This window comes from Pleurodeles waltl, chromosome 12 (assembly GCF_031143425.1).
Source record: "Pleurodeles waltl isolate 20211129_DDA chromosome 12, aPleWal1.hap1.20221129, whole genome shotgun sequence".
Classification (NCBI taxonomy): Eukaryota; Metazoa; Chordata; class Amphibia; order Caudata; family Salamandridae; genus Pleurodeles; species Pleurodeles waltl.
The window spans coordinates 330,139,053-330,160,178 of NC_090451.1; positions in this window are offsets into that span (position 1 = coordinate 330,139,053).

Sequence of the window (21,126 nt, forward strand, 5' to 3'; positions counted from 1 at the left end):
TCACATTCCCTTCATGGTTTAAAACCCAATATCCTTGATGGAGACATTTTTTCACCCTGCAACAAGGTTGCAATATGAAGAGAAAAATGTGTCAAAAGACTAGTAACACTCTGGAGAGCCCAGAGAAACCATTACTCATCGAAGATGCAGAAAAAAGGGAACTGACCGCAGCATGACAAAGAGGGCTTTTTATGGCACCAGAGATATCACGCAAGGCTGTATGTGGAGTCATGGGCATTGTGACATCCTCGTTGATGTGGGAGAGCTGTCCAGAAAAGTTTCAGTGGAATGCTGGCTCATTGGGGATATTCAAAAGGTGAGGGAATCAGCACCTACATGTTTCCATCAGAAATCAAATATTTCATTTTGATTAATGGATTAATTATAGTCATTTGAAAAAAGAAAGCAATGTTGAATATTTAGTTTGAACAATTTAAAAATAGCATTAAGGTTGTAGGAGTATATTCCGAGAGTGTGCCCTCTCTATCAAGTGAAACAACTTGATTTTGTTTGTCACTTTGGTACCAGAGTGATAACCGTTGAAGGAGAAGCCGCATAAATATATGTCCAAATGGATGTGTGTGCAGATCAACACTTTCTGTTCCTCATCCTCCAGCACTGCCTAGTGGTGGAGATACACAGCACTTAAACTTTCAGCAAATTTAAATACCTAAAGAAAGAGAAAGTGAAAAACAAATTGTGTTCATTTGCTGCTATCAATGTCACCTTCTAAAACTGTGAAATGGCTCATTGACTTAAAGATTGCAGCTAACATCTATAGTCATTAGTGAGTCAAAAGATTGAATCCTGACAAGGTAAACTCAAATCGTCTATAGTACTAAGTTTGGTAACATGGGTAAAAGTAATGCCTGTTATGTGCAACACGTACGTTTTTGGTACCAGTGATTCAGAAATTGCCTGGATTTTCCACGCCCATGGAGTTACCTATAGCAGTAAAACCTGGGCCTTTACAAGGAGCAACCTGGAGCTCTCCTAAGAAATGATGAATTACCAGAGGAATCCATAATTCTGGGTATGATTCTTCCTGTGATCCCTCATTTTCACCCAGATTTGCAAATAGAAAGCAGCCACAATCTGTGTGTGAAAAAACAGATAAGTGAAACCATTGTGGATCTCATAATTCAAATGGGACTGATAGCTGTGTTACCTGTCTGCATTGTAATGAAGAGGCCACTTGTAATGAGAGCCTTTGAAAGTGCTAAAGGCTCGTATAAAGAGTTATAAAAACATACTTTACTTCAAACAACACTGCCCAGAGCATCAACTGATGGTTGCGCAATTTATGAGAAATTTTCTTATTATAGCATTTTAATATGTGTGGCGGATCATAGTTCTGGCAACCAAAATAGACGCTGTTGATGTAAAGTCAATAAATTCAGATTTGTAACAATTACATTTTTTTTCCCCCTTTTACAAACTAATCACTGTGGACAATAATGTACAACATTACAGCGACATGAGAGCAATTACAGCAACACAAACTGTCACACACCTTCACAACTTCACACCAAGACATTTTAATGTACTCACTCTCTTATCAGACACAGTCACAACCCAGGCAAACCAAACTCTCTCCCTCTTTCGCTCCCTCTCTTTCTCTCTATGTTTAGGGATACCTTAATTAGTGCTGCACATACAATACCTGTTCTGTGTGTGAGAAATTATGGATTGCTGCTGCCTAGCTATGTTCTATGTATACAAGGGAAACTTGCATTGCTGACTTCATGTCAAGACCATAAATGAGCATTATGCATTAATCATTTTATTGTTGACTCCAATTCTTCAATCTGCAACACGTTCAAAGCAACAACAATCAGAATTAACATTCTGGAATGAGAATGAACAATAAGCTCATATAAACCCTTGAACAGCAGCCATCTTCCTCTTTTTATTGCTGTTCCTCAAAAGATAAGTATCCGTTTTTCTGTTTGTTGAAGGTTTACGTGTTGATGATTGGTTTGTAATTGTATGATTTGACACCAAAATGAAAGAAGTACAAATAGGTAGAACCAGAGTTATGAATTTTTAAAGTTTAAGGTACAAATTAGCACCAAAAAGATCAAAGAACCAATCGCAGACAACTAGTTTGCACAAGACCAGGTCGAGGTTGAAAAATATGGCTGACTGCAAAAGAGCACAGGTTGATCAAAAAAATAGATTGGGGCCAGTCAGCTGTTATCTTCAGAATTAAAAGAAAATCTGTGAAAAATGTTCTGAGAAAAAAAAGTACAGTGAGGCAATACAGTCGGTGTCCGAGAAGAGAGTGTTGTCGTTGGGAGGGTCTGCTGGAAGAAGTTGCAGTGAAATGTTTTATGTTCAGAGCTGGTCACTTAATTTGAAGTTGAAAATCTCCAGTGGGACAAGCCAAGATACTGCAGCCGACGACAGTTCCATGATTCCGCAAAGTCAGCCCAACTGGCGATGCACCTTGGGCAGATAGACGATCAGATAAGTCCTGGTCTTCTCTTAGTATTCTCAAACAGTTTTTAGCCACAAATGTTCTAAGTTTTGGATTTTGGCTCTCTGGGCACCTTTAGCACCATCACCAAGGATCCAGGACTAGAAGGGCACCATTGGGGTGGGTAGGTAATCTCCACTTTGCCATCAGGGTTTGTGGAGTATTGTCACTGCGCTCCACTTGGAGCACAGTGCTTAGCAAAAACTGCACTAACTGGCCATTGGGGGGAGTTTACAGATGCCCTTCTTATGAACTAATATATTCAATTGAATTAATATGTTGTTGAATAAATAAAGTGAAATATTGATGCATCGCCATTAGGCTGCTGTTTCTTTTATCTCTTTCTTGTGTTCCTGCAGTTCTTGAAAAGTTTCCTTCCATGCTATATGTAAAGGGATATGTACTTAAGTAGCAGATGAACTGCCAAGAATTCTACGTGATTTCCCCAAAATAAATGATAATATTCCCATCAAAAGTAATTTGTGTGTGTCTTGTGCTACCAAAGCACCTGCCTTTAATTATAAATGCATTATTATTTGCCATCTCTAGCTAGGCATTGCTTTGTAATTTATATATTGTGATAAGAAGAAAAGTAGGAATACTTAAACCTTCCACCTGTGCCTCAAGATAGTTACTCAATAAACCATTTCCACACACACCTGACTACCTCTGCCCTCTAGTTTTCAGGAAGAAAACAGAAAATGCTGGAATCATCCAGTGCAGCAGCAATTCTTTGTTGACCAAGGAAGGAGAGTCTTGTCCAACCAGCTGCACCTTGAGTGTGTGGTTTTAAAATGTCACTGCTGTCAGCCACACTTGTATTATTACTTGGGGTGGGTGGAACTCCACGGAATCTTGAGGTGTTTTTATGTATCTCTGCAGAATTTGACAGAGTAAAACTCAGCGAGCTCTGCCTATCCCTAATTAGGATTCAGTCAGGCTGGATCCAGGTGTAGGTTCAAGATGGAGGGAGCCTTTTATGTCCCTGAGGCTTCGTACAGGCTGCCAGAAAAATGGCCCTGGAGTCATTCTGGTAGTCCTGGGTGCAGGCGAGGAAGCAGGGCTCAAGCAGCGGGGCAGGCCTCTGAGGTTGAAGGCAGACTTCATGCATCAAAGCAGTCCTTCCAGGAACAACAACATAGTCTCTGGAAGCAGCATGCCATAGCAGCAGGCAGTCCTCCGAGTGCCCTCCTTCCGTAGGTCCAGAAAGTTGACTGAAGGGTGGATCTGATGGCCCTCTTATTATACATGGTACCTTCTTTGAAGTAGAAGTTTCCACAGAATTCCATTTGAAGTGCTTGACATTTTCTGACTCCCCGCCCTGGTTCCAAACTGGCTACATGAACAATGCAAGGGTGACAAGTTCTTTGTATGGAGGCAGAGCACAGCCTATTAAGTTGCAATTGGGTCTGTGTCAAACTCCGCCCCCATCCTGCACGTTGATGGCCCACCCAGGCACACCTAAGCCTTGTATTCTGTCTGGGAGGAATAAAGAAAGCCCAACTGCCAACTACACCTAGTTATGTGACCCAGGATAGACTGCAGGCACCAAACAGATTATTACAGGAAAACGCCAACCTTCTGAAAGTGGGGTTTTCAAAATTGTAACTTCAAATCCAACTTTACCATTATAGAAGATTTTAAATTACCAGTTCTCAGATGCCAAACATGAAATGCCTATCTGTTCCCAATCAAAAGATAGCACTTATTAAATATAATACAGCAACTCTATATATTATTAAGGGAGAGGTAGGCCTCTCAGAGGTGAAAAATGATTTTAGTAGTTTTCCACTACCAGGATATGTAAAACTTAAAAATACATGTCAAACCTTTCATTTACAATCTACCCTTCCCAATGGGCTGCCTAGGGCCTACTTTAAGAGAGACGTATACAAAAAAAGGAAAGCTTAGGGCTTGACAACAGGGTTATATTGCCAAGTTGAATTGGCACTATAAAACTGCAATCAGGCTGCAATGACGGGTCTGGGACATTTTTCAAGGGGCCACCTAAGTGGGTGGCACAGTAAGTGCTGCAGACCACTCTACACAGGATTTATGGGAAAATTAAATATGTATTCTGAGCTCTCTCACCACATTTCTGTTCTTCAGCTCCTCTGGGGTTAGGCCCTTGGCAAATACATTCTGGGCATCCTGGGCATCCTTTGGCATTGAGTTGGGCTCTCCTTGCAGCTCAGTAACCAGGTCTGGGTCCTCAATCTCCTCATCACTCAAGTTTGCATCTCATACTCTGTGTCATCCTCCTCTGAGGTGGCCTGCCACCTCTGTACCTTCTCAGGTACAGAGGGCTACCTGGAGATCTGGTTTGGTAGCCTTCTTGCCTGCCTTCAGCCCCTTGTCTTGGCAGACCTTCAGCAGATCAGACCTGTTGAAGTTGTCAAAGTTGATCAGAGACATCTCCATGGAGCAAAATGAAAGGTAGTTCTCCTAAAATTAGCCAATAGAAAACAAAGATGAATTTAAAAAGAGGTCAGCTCTGGTGTCAAATTATTTATATGGGATCTTTGTGTCACATAAAGCACTGTATAATATTGCACAAACACAAGTCCTAAGCCACACTGCTGAACACTAATTTGAGAAATGTTGTTGTTGGTTGAATGAGGGGGTTGAATGGTTTAATGCTGTTGACCCCTGTTCAAGGAAGACCCACAATCTCTGTCAGGGTGAACCACAAAATTCAATAAATTAACTTGTGCTTAACCCTCTGGTGGCTGGTACAAAAGGAGTCAAGCTTAACTTAGAGGCAATGTGTAAAGTATTTATGCAGCACTCAAATAGTAAAAAAGTGACAACACCACACAAGAAGAATAGTGCAAATCTAATACATCATTTGACACCAAACCAGTAAAAACTCAATCAGAGGAATTGGAGTTATGCATTTTTAAAGAATAAGGTAAAAATTAGCACCGAAAAGATTAAAGTGACAACTGCAGTCATCCAGTCGTGTAAGACTGGGTCGAAGTTGAAGAATATGGTAGCAAAAAATAGATTGAGGCAGGTCAGCGCTTACCTTCGGACTTAGAAAAAAATCTAGGGTGGCAAGCTTGCTGGCGGTGCCCTAGGAGAGAACGTTGTCACTGGGGAGCCACTCAATGAAGTTATGGTGAAGGTTTCTACATTCAGACTTATGGCCTGTTTTACATACTGGCTGCCAAATTGGTCTGTCACACTGAAATTTAAATTCCATAGGATATAATGGGACTTAGATTTCAGTGGACGGGATATCCGTTACCGTTGTGAAGGAGTAACTCACCTACCAATATCTAAATCAGGCGCTTAGTCACTTTTTTGGAAGTCGGAAATCTCCAGCGAGACGAGCAGGAGGCTATAGCTAACAAGAGTTCCATGAGACCGGATACCTCTTTGGCAAAGGGTTGACAAGCATGATTTGCTACTGCGGAGAAGCATGTTGTGGGAGCTGCTGCAAAGTCAGGCTGACTGGCGATGCACCTCGGCAAGGATAGACAAGCAGGTTTATCACAGTCTTCCCTCAGTTCTCAGAGCAGATTTAGCCAAAATGTTTCTAAGACCCATATTTTGGATTTTGGCAATCTAGACATCTTAAGCACCACCGCCACCAGGGGTCTTGAACTGGAGGTGGACTGGAGAGGCACCACTTGGGAGGTTGAGACACACTAAGGCTGGGTCTAGGTGTGGTTTCAAGATACATTTTCTGTCCCTGATATTCTGAACAGGAGGCCAGCAAACTAACCCTTGAAGCCACTCTGGTAGTCCTGGGTACAGGTGATGAAGCAGGGCTCCATCAGCAGGGTGGACTTCTGAGTGTTCAAGGCAGCCTTCAGGCAGCAAAACAGACCTTCGAAGTGCAGGAAGGCAGTCTTCTGAAGTACACAGCAGGCAACAGCAGCAGGCATATCTCCTAGAGTCCTTCCGCAGGTCCAGAAAGTGAACTGAAGATTGGGTCTGAAGGTCCCCTTTATATACTTGGTGCTCTTTTTAAGTAGGAGGAGTTTTAGAGAATTCCCTTTGAAGTGTTTGAAGTTTCCTCACTCTCCTCCATGGGCTGCAAGCTAGCTGCATGAATAAGTCTCTTGTGTGAAGGCAGAGGACAGCCTATTCAGTTACAAGTGGGGCTGTGTCCAGCCCCGCTCCCCACATCCTGCCACTTCATGGCATATCCAGACACACCTAACCCCTCTTGTGTGGCTATCTGTGAGGAACAAACAAAGTCCAACTACTTCCAACTACACCTACTCATGTGACCCAGGATGGGCTTGCTAGCACCTAGTAGTTTAGGGCAGGAAAATGCTGACTTTTTAAAAGTGGGATTTTCAAAATTGTAACTTAAAATCCGACTTTACCATTAATGAGGATTTTTCAATTCAATTTCTAGGAAACCAAACATAAAATGCTTACCTGTGTTACCTATCAAAAGTTAGCACTTACTTACTTTAATAAGGCAATCCAATAATATCCAATGTGAGAGGTAGGCCTTGCAGTAGTGAAAACTGAATTTAGGAGTTTGGTTTTTCACTACCAGGACATGTAAAAAATAAAAGTGTATGAGCAACCATTTAATTACAATGCACCCTGCCCTATGGGCTATTTAGAGTCTACCTTAAGGGTGACTGATATGCAAAGAAAGTTTTTTTTTTTGACTTGGTGAGGGGGTTATATTACCAAACCAAATTGGTACTTTAAAACTGCATGCAAGCGGCAATGGCAGGCCTAGGGCATGTTTTAAGAGGCTACTAAAGTGGGTGGCACAATAAGTGCTGAGAAACCACTAGTAGCATTTAATTTACAGGTTCTAGATATATTGTATACCACTCTACAGGTAACTTATAAGTAAATTAACTATGCCAATAGGGTTTAAGCCAGTTTCACCATGTTTAGGGGTGGGAGCATAGGCACTGGTTAGCAGTGGTAAAGTGAACAGGGTCCTAAGACCAATAACAATGAATTCAGCAAACATACGAAGGGTGAAGATAAAATATTTGGGGGAAGACTACCCCAAGGCTGACAGGTCTAACATTTTCCCAAAAAGTTAATTCATTTTAGTTCCCTGGAAATTGTCAGGGTGATCTGTCAAGCAGGTAATGAGAAAAATGGGGCTTTCAAAACACGATTTCCCCATGCAACGTTCCGTAAAAAAACAGAATTACACCAAAATTGACAGGAAGTTCGATCTTTCTCCAGAAATCATGGTTTATATAATTCTTTGTAAATCCATTCAGTAGTTTCGGATAAATTAAGGTTCAAAATATTTGTATATCTGGATGTATTGCTTTGAGGGAAACTCATAAGAGTCTAACAATCATGCGGAAGCAAGAATCTCCTACGAGCTCCTGCCAGAACTCATGCTGTGATTGGCTGGCTGCAATAAGAGGAGAAATGTTGCACCTGCCATTTCAGGAGACTGGAACCTGCTCCTCAAGGGGATTGGCTGTAGGGCTTAACTGCAGGCCCTGTGACCAACTCCATATAATGCACAGCTGTGCATGTGCTTGTGACTTTGCCTTGCACTGCTTATGACTCCAATGTTACACCAATTATGATATTTTCTAGAACATCATTGATAACATCACTGACGACAACTGAATGGACATCATTGATGACAATACTGGGCATGGCTGGGAAATTGTGAATTTCTGTGTTTTTTTAGTTTAAAACATTATGTTGAAACTACCATTTTCACCTAATTATTATATATATATATATATATATATATATATATATATATATATATATATATATATATATATATATATATATACATACACTGAAAAAACAAAGATCAAAGTGACATTAGAGTTAAATGAAAATCGCCCTTCATCATCGGTGACAGCCACTGGAAGGGAGGCCCTGTCAGGGGAAGAACCCACAACAGTCATCCCCGCCTCTGTAGCATCAGATCACCCCTTGCAAGCGGGGATGTTGAGCTAAGAATACAGGCGGTACAGCTGGCAAGACACCCACCACTGCCAGTGAGTGACCTCTTCCTAAATGAACTCCATTTTGTGCCACATAATCACTCTGTTGACTATCCTTCAACAACCTTCCATTTTCTATGGGAGGAGTACACTGGACTTTGGACTTCAAATGCTGTGGCATCTAATACAATGGTTTCATCAACCATGACTGAACCCCTCACTGTTCTGTTCCATCATAGCCCTTATTTTCATCCTATGCACTTATGCACAATAAATACCACCTATCACAAAGTTTGTGTCTGCTTGCTTCTTTTTCAATTATTGCTATGTAGAGATGTAAGACCACATGAAGCAAATAAGGAAGACACAGGATACTAGTGCAAGGAGGGATGTATAGAAGGTACACTGTCCTGCTAAGGATTACAAACAACATACACAAACACATTGAAACAAGTGCCTGGCCACACTAAACATTTTACTTCCCTGTACAGCACATATGTGGTCAAGATGTCTGGACTGACAAAGCCAAGCATGGCTTATCATAGTGTATCAAGGTAGATATACCAAGGTACAGTCCCCCAGACCACAGAAGGAAGGGCATTGTCAGACACTGACCTGTAGAATAGGCAAACATAAAAGTGAATTATGTCACCAGCTTGAGCCTTATCAAATAGCACACCAAAGTAATCCAACAGCATATTAACCAAGGTACAGACGACAGGACAACAATACCTGATCACAGGTCCATCATACTTCAATGACCATGCATCTGGTGGTATGACACAAACATATGTCAGTGTTGTGGCATAGGCACTGTGGCCTGCAATGATGAAACACTTCTACATCTACATACAGATGATACAAGAAGAGCTTTTTATCCGTTGTGACAGGTGAATGTCTGGCTTGCTCTTGATGACAACATATTTCATGCCCACATGTTCACACACATGATGCAATTGGCCCAACACAGCACAAAAAAACAAGTATATTGTGCACTTCAGACCGTCAACCCACAGACTGGCTGGGCTGCCTTGGAACAGGTCTCATACACCCCAAATCTGTTACCTACATTACCTGGAACAGTCCATGTCCACTTCACATGTCAGAACAGCATCAGATACCGGCCAATGTCACAACTCTGAAATGCCCATGTGAGGATGTCATGGTGAAAGTACCTGGACAAAGAGAACACAAAGAGTATAGATTTAATAACATGCCTACAACACAAATCACAAAGCAAGCATCTGGAAATGATGTTAAGTTAAATTGCAATGAGATTGACACAAACAAAGCAGCTACATCAAAGTGGGGCTATGTCAAACGTTAACTTTTCAAGCACCCTTTGGATGAATGTTGGATATCATTAGCTACTCATTGTCTTGCAAAATCACTCTACTCTACACTTTCGGACAACTGCAGTTCATTGATCAGTCACAGCCATTACATCACATGACATGCTTACACTCACGAAAATTAGTTATTGATGAGATCTTCCCACAGTCAACTCCTTCCTCTTCACCACTGTCACATTTCAGCAGGCTCACCCGGTGACACTGTAGGTTCCTCCACCTCTGGGATGTATGGGATATTCCTCCACAGTGCAATGTTCTGGAGCATGCAGCAGGCCACAATCATCTTACACACTTTACCAGGTGAGTAGAGGAGGACTCCACCAGTGCAGTCCTGACACCTAAATCTGGCCTTCAGGACCCCAAAAGCACAATCCAGTACATGCCTGGTTCTTCCATGGGCCTCATTGAAGCAGACTGATGATGAAGGGCCTAATGTTGCTGGACAAAAGGAAAGGGTATAGTGTTGTTCATGATCCCTGGTCAGGGTACTGCTAATCTCCCTAAACACCCCTGTTAGGGAGGCCAGAATGATACTTGTGGACTCCCACTTTTAAAGCATTCCCTTATGCATTCCCCTTCAGCTGCTTGATCCCCCATCACGCCTTGAAACTCTTGTTAGACCCCCCCAAGACTTGGCTGATGGGGCATCACCAGTACCTACAACCCATTGCCACAGGGTGCCCCTACTACTGGTTCCTGGACCATCACTGTCCAAGGTGTAGTTATGTGACTAAGGATCCCGGACTGGGTGGCACAAGATGGCTGCCACTGTCCTAGGAAAACAGATTGGGGTCAAATGGCTACCTGCAAGGTTGATGCAACTGGGCTGGGAGGTCTTGATGTGGGCACAGTGAGAATCACTGTTGTTGTCTGATCAGGTTGCCCAGATGGGGCAGAACCATCCTCCACGTCATGATGTACAGGAGAGTGGCAGTATCTTGTGTGGGCTCTGTGTGCCCAGTGTCAGCTTGACCTGTTGATGTGAAAGGTACAATGTTACTGGTGTTATTGTGACATCTACCTCCAAACGTTTATGGTGGCATTTAGCAAAGATCTTGTAGTTAGTTGATTTGCAGGTTATCCTATTTTGACTGGTACCCCTGTTATTGGTTGTATTGACCTGACATTTGTGAAACATGCCAGTTCCATTGACTTCAAATAGCTGCTGAATTTGGGAGTTCATTGGCACTAGGTAGGATGGACAGAGAATGGCATCTTACCACCAGGACAGGCAAAACAGTGGCTGGGCAGGGTGGGCAGGGTGTGGCTTCGACCATTTTGAGGTCTGGTTGATTGTTATACAGGCAGACCCAGGAGACATCATGTGGTCAACGCATTGTGAATGTGTCTGCAGCCAAGACTGTTCTGGTGATGCATCTTGAGGCCTTGTTGATCATTTATGTTGCATACTCGTTGTGCTGTCATTCCTGTCCTCAATAGTTTCATCTTGGCTTAGCAGCTCAAGATTGAGTTAGGTGGCCAGCCACATCGCTGAGATGAGCCTGATCTGTATTTTGGTCTCTCACAGGTGAGTGAATGTCATTTAAGAGTGATCAGGCAAGTGGTTTTGAACAAGTGACCACTGTTCTGCTATTTGAAGTCACTTGAACAGTGCCTCCTGTGAGTTGCATTCAGGGCACTCCCTCTACTTCCCAACACTATCCAAATGTTATCCACGCAGGTGAATAAACTTCCTTTGAGAGTTCACTTCCATATGCATTGGGGCAAGTGGACACTGGGCTGGTGATTGTGGGAAGCAAAACAGAGGTGATTGGGCTTTTTCATTCAGGACACTTCCTGCAGTTCCCAATAGTAGACACATGTTATCCCCCCAGTTAAGTGGACTTCCTTTGGGAATTGACATCTAGTGTTGTTTTGAGAAGGAGACACTTTGCTGAAGTTTGTAGTTACTGATCCAGTGCATGCTGGTAGTTGTAGTTGTGTCACTCACTCTAATGCAAATACAGAAGTGAACACTAGTCTGGTGTTTGGCGTTACAGAAACGGTGCCTGCTAGGAGCTACAGTCAGTTACCTATCTCTACTAAGCACGCTATACAAATGATATCCTCCCAGATGAGTAAACATTAATTGGGATTGACCAAACAGGGGTATGTGGACAATTGTACACTGCAATAGCAGTTGGAATTACATACACAGGCCATTCTGGCCTTAGCTGGCCTAGCAGTCCCTCTACTACACACACCATACAAATGTTACCCTCTCAGATGAGTAAACGTTAATGGCGAGTTTCCAAACAGGAGTATTTGGAGGAGGGAACTCTGTGCTGGTGTAAGGGGTCATTACAACAGTGCCTGTTGGGAGTTGTAGTCGTGTCAGTCCCTGTACTACACACACTATACACAGAGTTTATCCTACCAGGTGAGTCTACTATAATTGTGAGATGCCAGACAGGGGTCTTTGGACAGATGGACACTGGACTGGTGTTTGGAGTTACAGACACAAGGCCCCATGGGCGTTGCAGAAATGTTACTGCCTGTACTACACATATTTTACAAAAGTAACCCCCCCCCAGGTGAGTATACTTAATTATGAGTTTGTATTTGGTGAGACAGAGCCTCCTGGCCTTAGCAGTTATGTCACTCCTTCTACTTCATGCACTTGGTAAGTGTCATCCCCCCAGGTGAGTACATTTCATATGTGATTTCCCAACCATGAGTGTTTGGAGACGAGGACACTTGGCTGGTGGTTTGAGTGACAGTGAGAGAGCCTCTTGTGAGTTGCAGTCATGTAACTCCCTCTAGTACATACACTATACATATGGTTACCTCCCAGGTGAGTAAATGTGAATAGGGAATTGAGACACAGGTGTCTATTGGGGAAAGAACACTGGTCTAGTGGTTGAAGTTGGTGGAACAGTGCCTATTGGGAGTTACAGTCTTGTCAGTCCCTGTACTACACACACTATTCAAATGTTACCCTCCTAGGAGTGTACACTTCAATGGTGAGTTTACAAACAGAAACATTTGGAGAGGAGAACACTGTGATGGTAAAAGGAGTCACTATAACAGTACCTGCTGCGAGTTGTAGTTCTGTCAGTCCATATACTACACACACTAGACACAGATTTTGTTCCCCAGTCTACTACAATTCTGAGATGCCAGTTTGGGGTCTTTGGACAGGTGGACACCCGACTGGTGAGTGTGGGGATAGTAAAGGAGGCAGAAGGTGAGCATGCATGAGATTCCACCCATAACAAAACTCCTCACTGTCCTTCATATCTTGGTGTCTGGATCTTTTCAGATACGGGGCGCACAAGTGGCTGGTATGTCCCAGCCATAATTGTCAGTTTTCCTATCTTGGACGCAATCACACGCCTCACACCCCAGTACATCTGCTTCTCAAACACCCAGCAAATGAAGCAGGAGACCAAGCAAGGTTTCTACAAAATTGCTGGATTCCCGCATGTGCTGGGTACAATGGACTGCACACATGTCCAACTGGTGCCATCTGCAGCAACCGAACATCTATATGGGAAAAGCAAGCACACCTATTCGATCAATGTGCAGGCCATTGTCGACCACCGTAGGCTCTTGACTAACATCCTAGCAAAATATCCCAGCAAGGTCCATGATGCCTACTTATTCCACCATTTCACTATCAACGAGGTGTACCAGGATGGGCAATATGACAATACTCGTAGGTAAGTGACCATACCAATCATTGCACACAAAACACACCTACCATATAGAACAAACAAACCATAGACCACACTAATTACACATGGGCAGGGGAGCACAGATGTACAGGAAATAACACATATGCAACATGCCACACTACACCGCAATCATTGCACATCACAAACATATACACCCACATGTACATAATACAGCCACAACCTGACTGGCACACCAAGTGTAGACAGGTGGAGTAATGTCCCCTTTGCATACTGAAGCTGCCCACAAACCACTACAAGGCCTTCATTATGAGTTTGGGGGTCAGTGGACCGCTGTGGTGGAGATGGCGGTTGCACCACCGCGGGATTGGCGGTATAGACCGCCATATTACAAGTACTGGGAAGGCACCTGCAGAACACAGCCAAGTTTCCATCTGGACCGCCAGTGTGGACGGATCACTGATGCCAGCAGAAGGACCCCTTCAGTCCGGTGGTCAGACAGTTTCCACCCACCGTATGACGAGGTTTCACACTGCCAGGACTTCCGGGGCAGTCTAACTGCCGCAAAAACCATGGTGGAAATGAACAACATAAAAGGAGGCACCAACCTTCTGGAACACAGGCACATCCGTAGGCGCCATGGCACGTGAATTGCAAGTATTTCCAATGATCCTGCTGGCCATTGACATCCAGGACCAGCGACGCCAACATAGACACCAGCCATAAGTACCCCATCCTAGCACACACTGGAGGGAAGTACATTAGTACACACACTCAGAAACACACAGTCACCATACATACATGCACAAGGAAAGCCAGGACAAGCTATGTAGCACCGACACAAACAGTGCCGTTGTAGGGAAATATTATTTGAAATATCAAAATTTCAATAAAATAACTATATTCAAGATGCCTCAAGGGTCAGTGTTTCATAGTCCAAATGTCCCGGGCACACTGGTCATGTGAGGACTGCCCAACTTGACTCCTGACTGCAATGTGCAGACCTCCACAGGGCAGGGGCATCAATGGGGCATGCAGGCACCTCGGGGTTGTGGGGTTGGGGGGTGTGATCAGGGTTTGGATGGGGGGTCCTTCCTCTTCTTATCATGCTTCCCCCCCTTACTGTCCTGCTGTCGGGGTGACGCCTTGGCCTTGCCCCTCTTTCCTGCCTTCTTAGGTGTGATGGTGTTGGAGGCCCCAAGGCAGGGGACCCAGATGGAGTGCCACCAAGGCTGGAGGTGTGAGGGGCAGGTGTGCCTGTTGTGGCAGCACTGCAGACTGCTGACTGCGGGACATGAGTCAGCCAAGAGGAGGACAGGGAGGTGGAAGGCAGGGGTGTGGGAAGGGTAGCAGGGCATTTGGGGGAACAGGGACTGGACCAGGAGACACGAAAAGAGAAAACTCATGCAGGAATCTCTTTTTAGGGGGCAGCCGGTAGGTCACGGGTTAGGCGTTTGGGAGTGGAGGAAGAGGGGATGGTTGATAGGTGAGTACGTGGATATAGTGCTGGTGCGCGGGTGTATGAAATGTGTGTGCTGGGTGTTTGTTGGGTGGATGAGTGTGGGCGTAAACGTGTACTGGGAGGAGGAGCCAAGGAAACACAAGGAGATGGTGGGGGGGATGTGTGAGTGAATGTTGGGGTGGGGTGTACAGGTAGGGTGGATGTGCATGTGGTTTTGTTGACTGTTGTAGTGCATACGGATGTGGTGCATGCATGGGGTTCAGCTGTTGTGGTGACAGTGACAGGACATGTGTCTGGACCTGGGACTGATGATGTGATGTCTGCATGTGAGTGGGGAGGTGATTGTTAAGGGGGAGCAGGCGGAGGAATCAGAGTAGGTAGTGGATGTTGGCATGTGTGCATCTGAATGGTGGTGGTGGCGTCTGTGGTGCATGTGAATGTCCTTGCGCTCTGGGTCTGTTGGTGGGGATGCATGCTGGTATGAAAGTGTGCTTTGGATGAGAAATGGGAAAGGGATGTGAGAGTGGGAACAGGTAGTTGAAGGGGGGACGGAAGAAGATGGAACACTGGCTGCCGTCAATGAGGAGGCCAGAGCCAGAAACGATCTCTGAAGGGCAGACAGGGCACTGTGAATGCTTTCCAGGAACGCATTGGACTGTTGCATCTGGGATGTCAGTCCCTGGATGGTATTCACGATGGTTGTCTGCCCAACAGAGATGGACCTCAGGAGGTCAATAGCCTCCTCATTGAGGGCACAGGGCTGACTGGGGCAGGGGCAGAGGTACATGCAGCGAAGAAGATGCCCACCCTTCTGGGTGAGCAGGCACTGGCAACTGGGTGGGGAGCTACAGGGAGGGCGGTGCAGGTAAGGGGGGTGGCAGACAAGGATGGTGCAGGCATAGGAACTTAAGGATCCACCACCACCAGGTAGTCACCATTGGAGGAAGAATCTGATGATGCTGTAGATGTTCCTGTCTCACACATACACCACATGCCAGTAGACAGTAGATAGAGATATGGCTACAGCAACACTGATAGGATAGTTGGGAGTACAATGTGTGAGTACAATGTGTGAGGACTCCAGAAGCAGGAACCATGTCCACATCTAAGACCCTGCTCATGTACTACACAATTGCCCTGTCATCGATGCCACTTAGAAGTGGAGGTAACCCCAACTCACATCCTGCACGGCATTTTAACACATGTGTGTAGTACAACCAGCATCAATGTGTCCCAAGCCTAGTCGTACAGTAGCTACCTAGCACACATGTAAACTCACCCCCTTGTGGCTGCTATGCTGCCTTCAAGCGCCTATCCACCTCAGGGTAGGCCACCGCCAAAATGTGGGACATAAGGGGGATCAGGGTCCAACGGGCACCCCTCATCGTTGGGAGGACACCCCCAGCTGGGCATCACCGATCTTCCCCACCCAGCGTCACAGGTCCTCTCACCGCTTTTTGCAGTGGGTGCTCCGCTGGGCATGAACTCCCAGGGACCGCACTTGCTTGGCGATGGCACGCCAGATCCCCTTCTTTTGATGGGCACTCACCTGCAGTGATAACACGGAGAAAAAGAGACAGTCATGTAGCGTGGCATCTTAGGGACTGCATTGGACACAACACATCCCCTGAACAGACACACATTTCAACCTTCCATTTGTCCTCACAGCCAACAGCCAGGTCCTTCCACAAGTCAATCATCCTCATCCCAAGGCCCCATCCACATTCGTACCACTCACAAACAGTACAATCACAGTGCACTCACTTGCTGCCCTGGTTACCCCTGTAACTGCGCATACAGGGGTAGGACACCCTCCACAAGCTTCACAAGTTCCTCCTGTGGGAAGGCTGGGGCTCTATCCCCTGTAGCACGTGGCATCCTGGCTACCAGTGGCAGAACATAGCAGCACAAGCAGTGGAGGTCTTCTCAGCACGAGTGCCACGAGTCAAGTGAATATGAGCACATGAAATGGGGGTCAGGGATGCTGCGGACATCACCATCACTACTGGTGGCGATCGTCATTGGCTCATGTCTCCCATAGGCAACCATGTTAACCAATGAGGAGTTGCACGGCGGTTGTGACCGCCTACCACCATGACATCTTATGCCAGCAGGATTCGCTCACTTCCATCTTTCCTATGCATGCAGGACAGGCGGCTGCCATTTTACTACTACAATGTGTACAGAGGGGGTTTACGAGGTGTGTCATGGATGTTTAATAGTAACTTGTGCACAGCTCCACTGCGCCCACATAGTCCTTCATGCACATAATGATTGCCACTCTCTCTGATTCCCAGGTATGGTGGAAGAATGATGGTGAGGAATGCTCCTGTCTACAGGCCCGTGGTCGATCTTGCCACCCTTGAAGAGAGGCACATCATCCAGTGCTATCGGCTCAACCGTCAGACCATCATGGATCTTGTGAGACTGTTGGAGCCGGATCTGCGGCCTGGAATTTGTCATCCCAATGCCATCACACCGACAGTACAGGTGTTGGCAGTCCTCCACTTCCTTGCCTCAGGGTCCTTCAAAATTACAGTGGGCTGGGCTGGGCTGTCGGAATGTCCCAGCCCATGTTCAGTAACATCTTGAAGAATGTCCTATGTGCCTGACTGAAACATATTGGCAGCCACATCAGGTTCCCCCAACGTGACGGTCTGCCCACTGTGAAAGCAGCATTCTACGCTGTGGCACATGTGCCACATGTGATAGGGGCTGTTGATGGAACCCACACTGCCCTGGTGCCACCCAGGAGGAGTGAACAGGTGTTTAGGAATCGTAAAAACTTCTACTCAACTAATGTTCAGGTGGTATGTCTCGCAGACCTCTACATCACTCAAGTGACTGCCCGGTTCCCAGGATCAGTGCATGATGCCTACATACTGCGGAACAGCAGCATCCCACACCTGATGGCACCACTGCAAAGGGATAGTGCCTGGCTCATCGGTATGAATTGTGTCATATGTGTTCCTCTGTATTCTGCACACTCTACACCACCTTCCAGATTTCCATACAGTTTTCAAAATGCCTATTACCTTGGTGCACATAGGTGACTCCCAACCAGCCATGGCCACTGACACCTCTCAGGCATCCGACTATAGCAGCAGATGACTGTTTCAATGTGGCCCATGGTAGGACCTGACGGGTAATCGAATGCACCTTTGGAATGCTGAAAGCCAGATTTAGGTGCCTTCACCTTACTGGAGGGGCCCTACTGTATAGACCAGCAAAAGTGTGCCAGATCATTGTAGTGTGCTGCATGTTGCACAATTTGGCTATCAGACATCACATCCCATTACTGAATGCTGAGGACGGTGCAGCTGTGCCAGTGGCTGATGAAGGGGACTGAGGGAATGATGATGAGGATGCAGCTGATTCCAGAGCAGAGCTGATACAACAATACTTCCACTGACATCCAGGTATGTGTCAGAGCAATGCTATGCAGTGTCATTGTCTGCCATGTGTAAGGCTGCTACCAGGGTTGCGTATTCAATGTGGGTGTAGTGTGTACACATTACTTTAGATGTGGTGCTGTAAACTGTATCACAGGACTTGTATATGATTGCTCCTCCTTCTGGCACTGTCACATTAATTGGTAGGACAATGGTTTTCCTGTTACTTATGTGATGGCTGTATATAATGTACTCATGGTAGATAAAGACGTAGACAGAAACTGTTCTCAAAGGTGTTTATTTATATGATACAAGTGCAAGGGCAGATGAGTGGGGTGTTGGCGAGTAGAATCATCAGAGTACTTAGCCCACCTGTGGGAGTCGTTGTCCAGTATGGTGTCCATGTGAAAAAGCTGTTATGGCAGTGGACAGTCAATAGGGTGTTGCTGTGACACACAAGGTGGTATGTTCTGAAGTGGCCCACTTGCTGGCGGTGGTCTTGGTCTTGGCATCAGTGGAGGCTATATGTCTGGTTGGATATCTCAGCTACAGGGGAAGGGGTGCGGCTGACGTTGAGGGCTCAGATGTGGTTGGGGCCAGCTGTTGGGAGGTGGACTGATGCTGGATGGTGGCATGTTCCGTCAGCACCATTGCTATGGTGGCCATGGTGGCATTGTGGGTCTGCCACTGCTGCATGGCCTCCTTGTAGTTCTCCCTCTGTATCCTCTGGGTCTCCTCCAGGGTAGTGAGGATCTAGGCCATGGTGTCCTGAGTTTGGTGGTATGCACCCAGCACCTGGTTGAGGGCATCCTGGCCAGCCTGATGTTGTTGATGCCCCCTCCCTTGGACCACAGATCACCTCCCATTAGCCTGGCCCTCTGTGCCTATGCCCCTGGCACAGTGTGCCCACTCCCAGTAGTACCAAGGCCTTAATAGTCTGCGGCGGGTGCCCTTGACTCAGGCCCCTGTACTGTGGGGCACACCTCTAATTGAATGGTCTCTGAGGCACAGGTTTGGGGAGGAGGGGCTAGCTGTGGTGTAGTAGCCACATGGGAGGGTGAGTCCAGGGTGTCTAGGTTGAGGCTGCTGGAGGTGGACGGGTCAGTCGCCCTAGATGGCCAAGGCATTTTGTTGTCCTCCAGACATCCATTAAGGCCTTCATCCTGGGAGGGCTGCCTGACACTGGCATCCTCCGCTGGTGGCAGTAGAAGGGTTCGCTGTGGATGGCAAGGGTGAGAGTTATTACGTGGACATGGTGTTGTAGTATAATGGTGTGCCGCTTGCAGTGGGTGGATTCGTTACCCAGGGATGGCAATGACATTTGCAGCAATGCTGACACTGCATGGTGAACGGCCTTTGGGCCATGGTTGTCATGTCAATTTTACTTGTGGGTTTGCTGTTTGACATTGCTGTAATTGGCACTGGTAGTGAGTTGGTGTTGGCTAGCAGTCTGGGTGGGCTGTGGGATGCATGTCCATGCAGGTGCACCATTTTGAGGTGTGAGTGTGACTCGGATCTGGCATGCCTAGTGATGGATTGTGGGAGTGGTAGTTGAGGAGATAGTGAAGGTTTAGCATGCATTGTGTGGGGTGGGTATGTGGATTGTGGGAGAGGGGTGGTGTGAATGCAGAGTAGGAAGGTGGGGTGATAGTTGGGGGTGCATTCTTGTGGTTTGTGATATGATGGGGAGTGGTAGGTGCTTAGGAGGCATGCAGGACTGGAGTGGTTAGTGCTAGGGGGTGTAGGTTCTTTACCAGTATCAATCCCTCCGGTGATTCCTGTCAGGCCCTCTTGATGCATGATGTCCAAGAGCTTCTCCTCCCAGGTTGTCAGGTCAAGGGGAGGAGGTGGGGTCCACCGCCAGACTTGTTGAGGGCGATGATGTGCCTAGACGCCATGGAACGGTCCTTCCCCCTGAGGTCATTCCACCTCTTTCTGATGTCCTCCTTTGTGCGTGGGTAGCCGACAGCGTTCATCCTGTTGACAATCCTCTGCCATAGCTCGGTTTTCCTGGCCATTGATGTTTGCTCTACTTGTGCTGCCATCAGTTGTGGCTCAACTCTGCCGATCTCGTCCACCATGACCCGCAACTCATTGTCGGTGAAGCATGGGTGCTTGTTGCGTGAAATGTTGTGGGGGTGCGTGCAACGTGTGGATTCTTGCTCTATGTGTAGTGGTTTGTGAGTCGTATATCTCTGGCTCGTAGTGATATTCGCAAGGGCTTGTGGGGGTGCGAGGGTGTGTGTAATATAGTGCGGTGAACAGGTGTGTGTGATGTGTTTATATGTTTCAGGTGTGGGGTAATCGCTCTGTGCAATCTGGTGTTGCCTTCTATTAGAGTGATTTTCTAGCCCGCAGCAGTGCGCACTGCCAATGGTTTACCTCCGTGCATTTTCTGCTGTGCTGAATTGTGACTCATAATATGGCTGGCGGATTGGTGTCTGCGTGGTGGGGCCAGTGGACAGACAGTCGCTCTTTCGCTTTCAGTGGCACTGGCAGTGTTGGATTTCTGGCTGTGTTTCGTCTGCTTGGTGTTTGTGTCTCGTATTACGGTAGACACTGTATCGCCAACACTGGCAGGATGGTGACAGGATTTTGCATGGCGGTCTTGCCCAAGTGTCCACTGGTTGACAACTAAATACAGATCCCACACACATTACACCAAACTAAGCATAGCTCAGCTATGTCAATGGCATGGGGCATGGCCATTTAAAGAAAGTCACACATAGGCACAGCCCCATGTAAATCATGGTGTGCAAGCCTCTGGCAGTACCTATATCAAATGCGACCCAAATGGTGCCATTACCAACTACATATCTTCTACACATACCTGACATACCTGTAGTGTGCAGATACACCTGCCTCCTGCATTGTGTTGCACACATAGGAATACA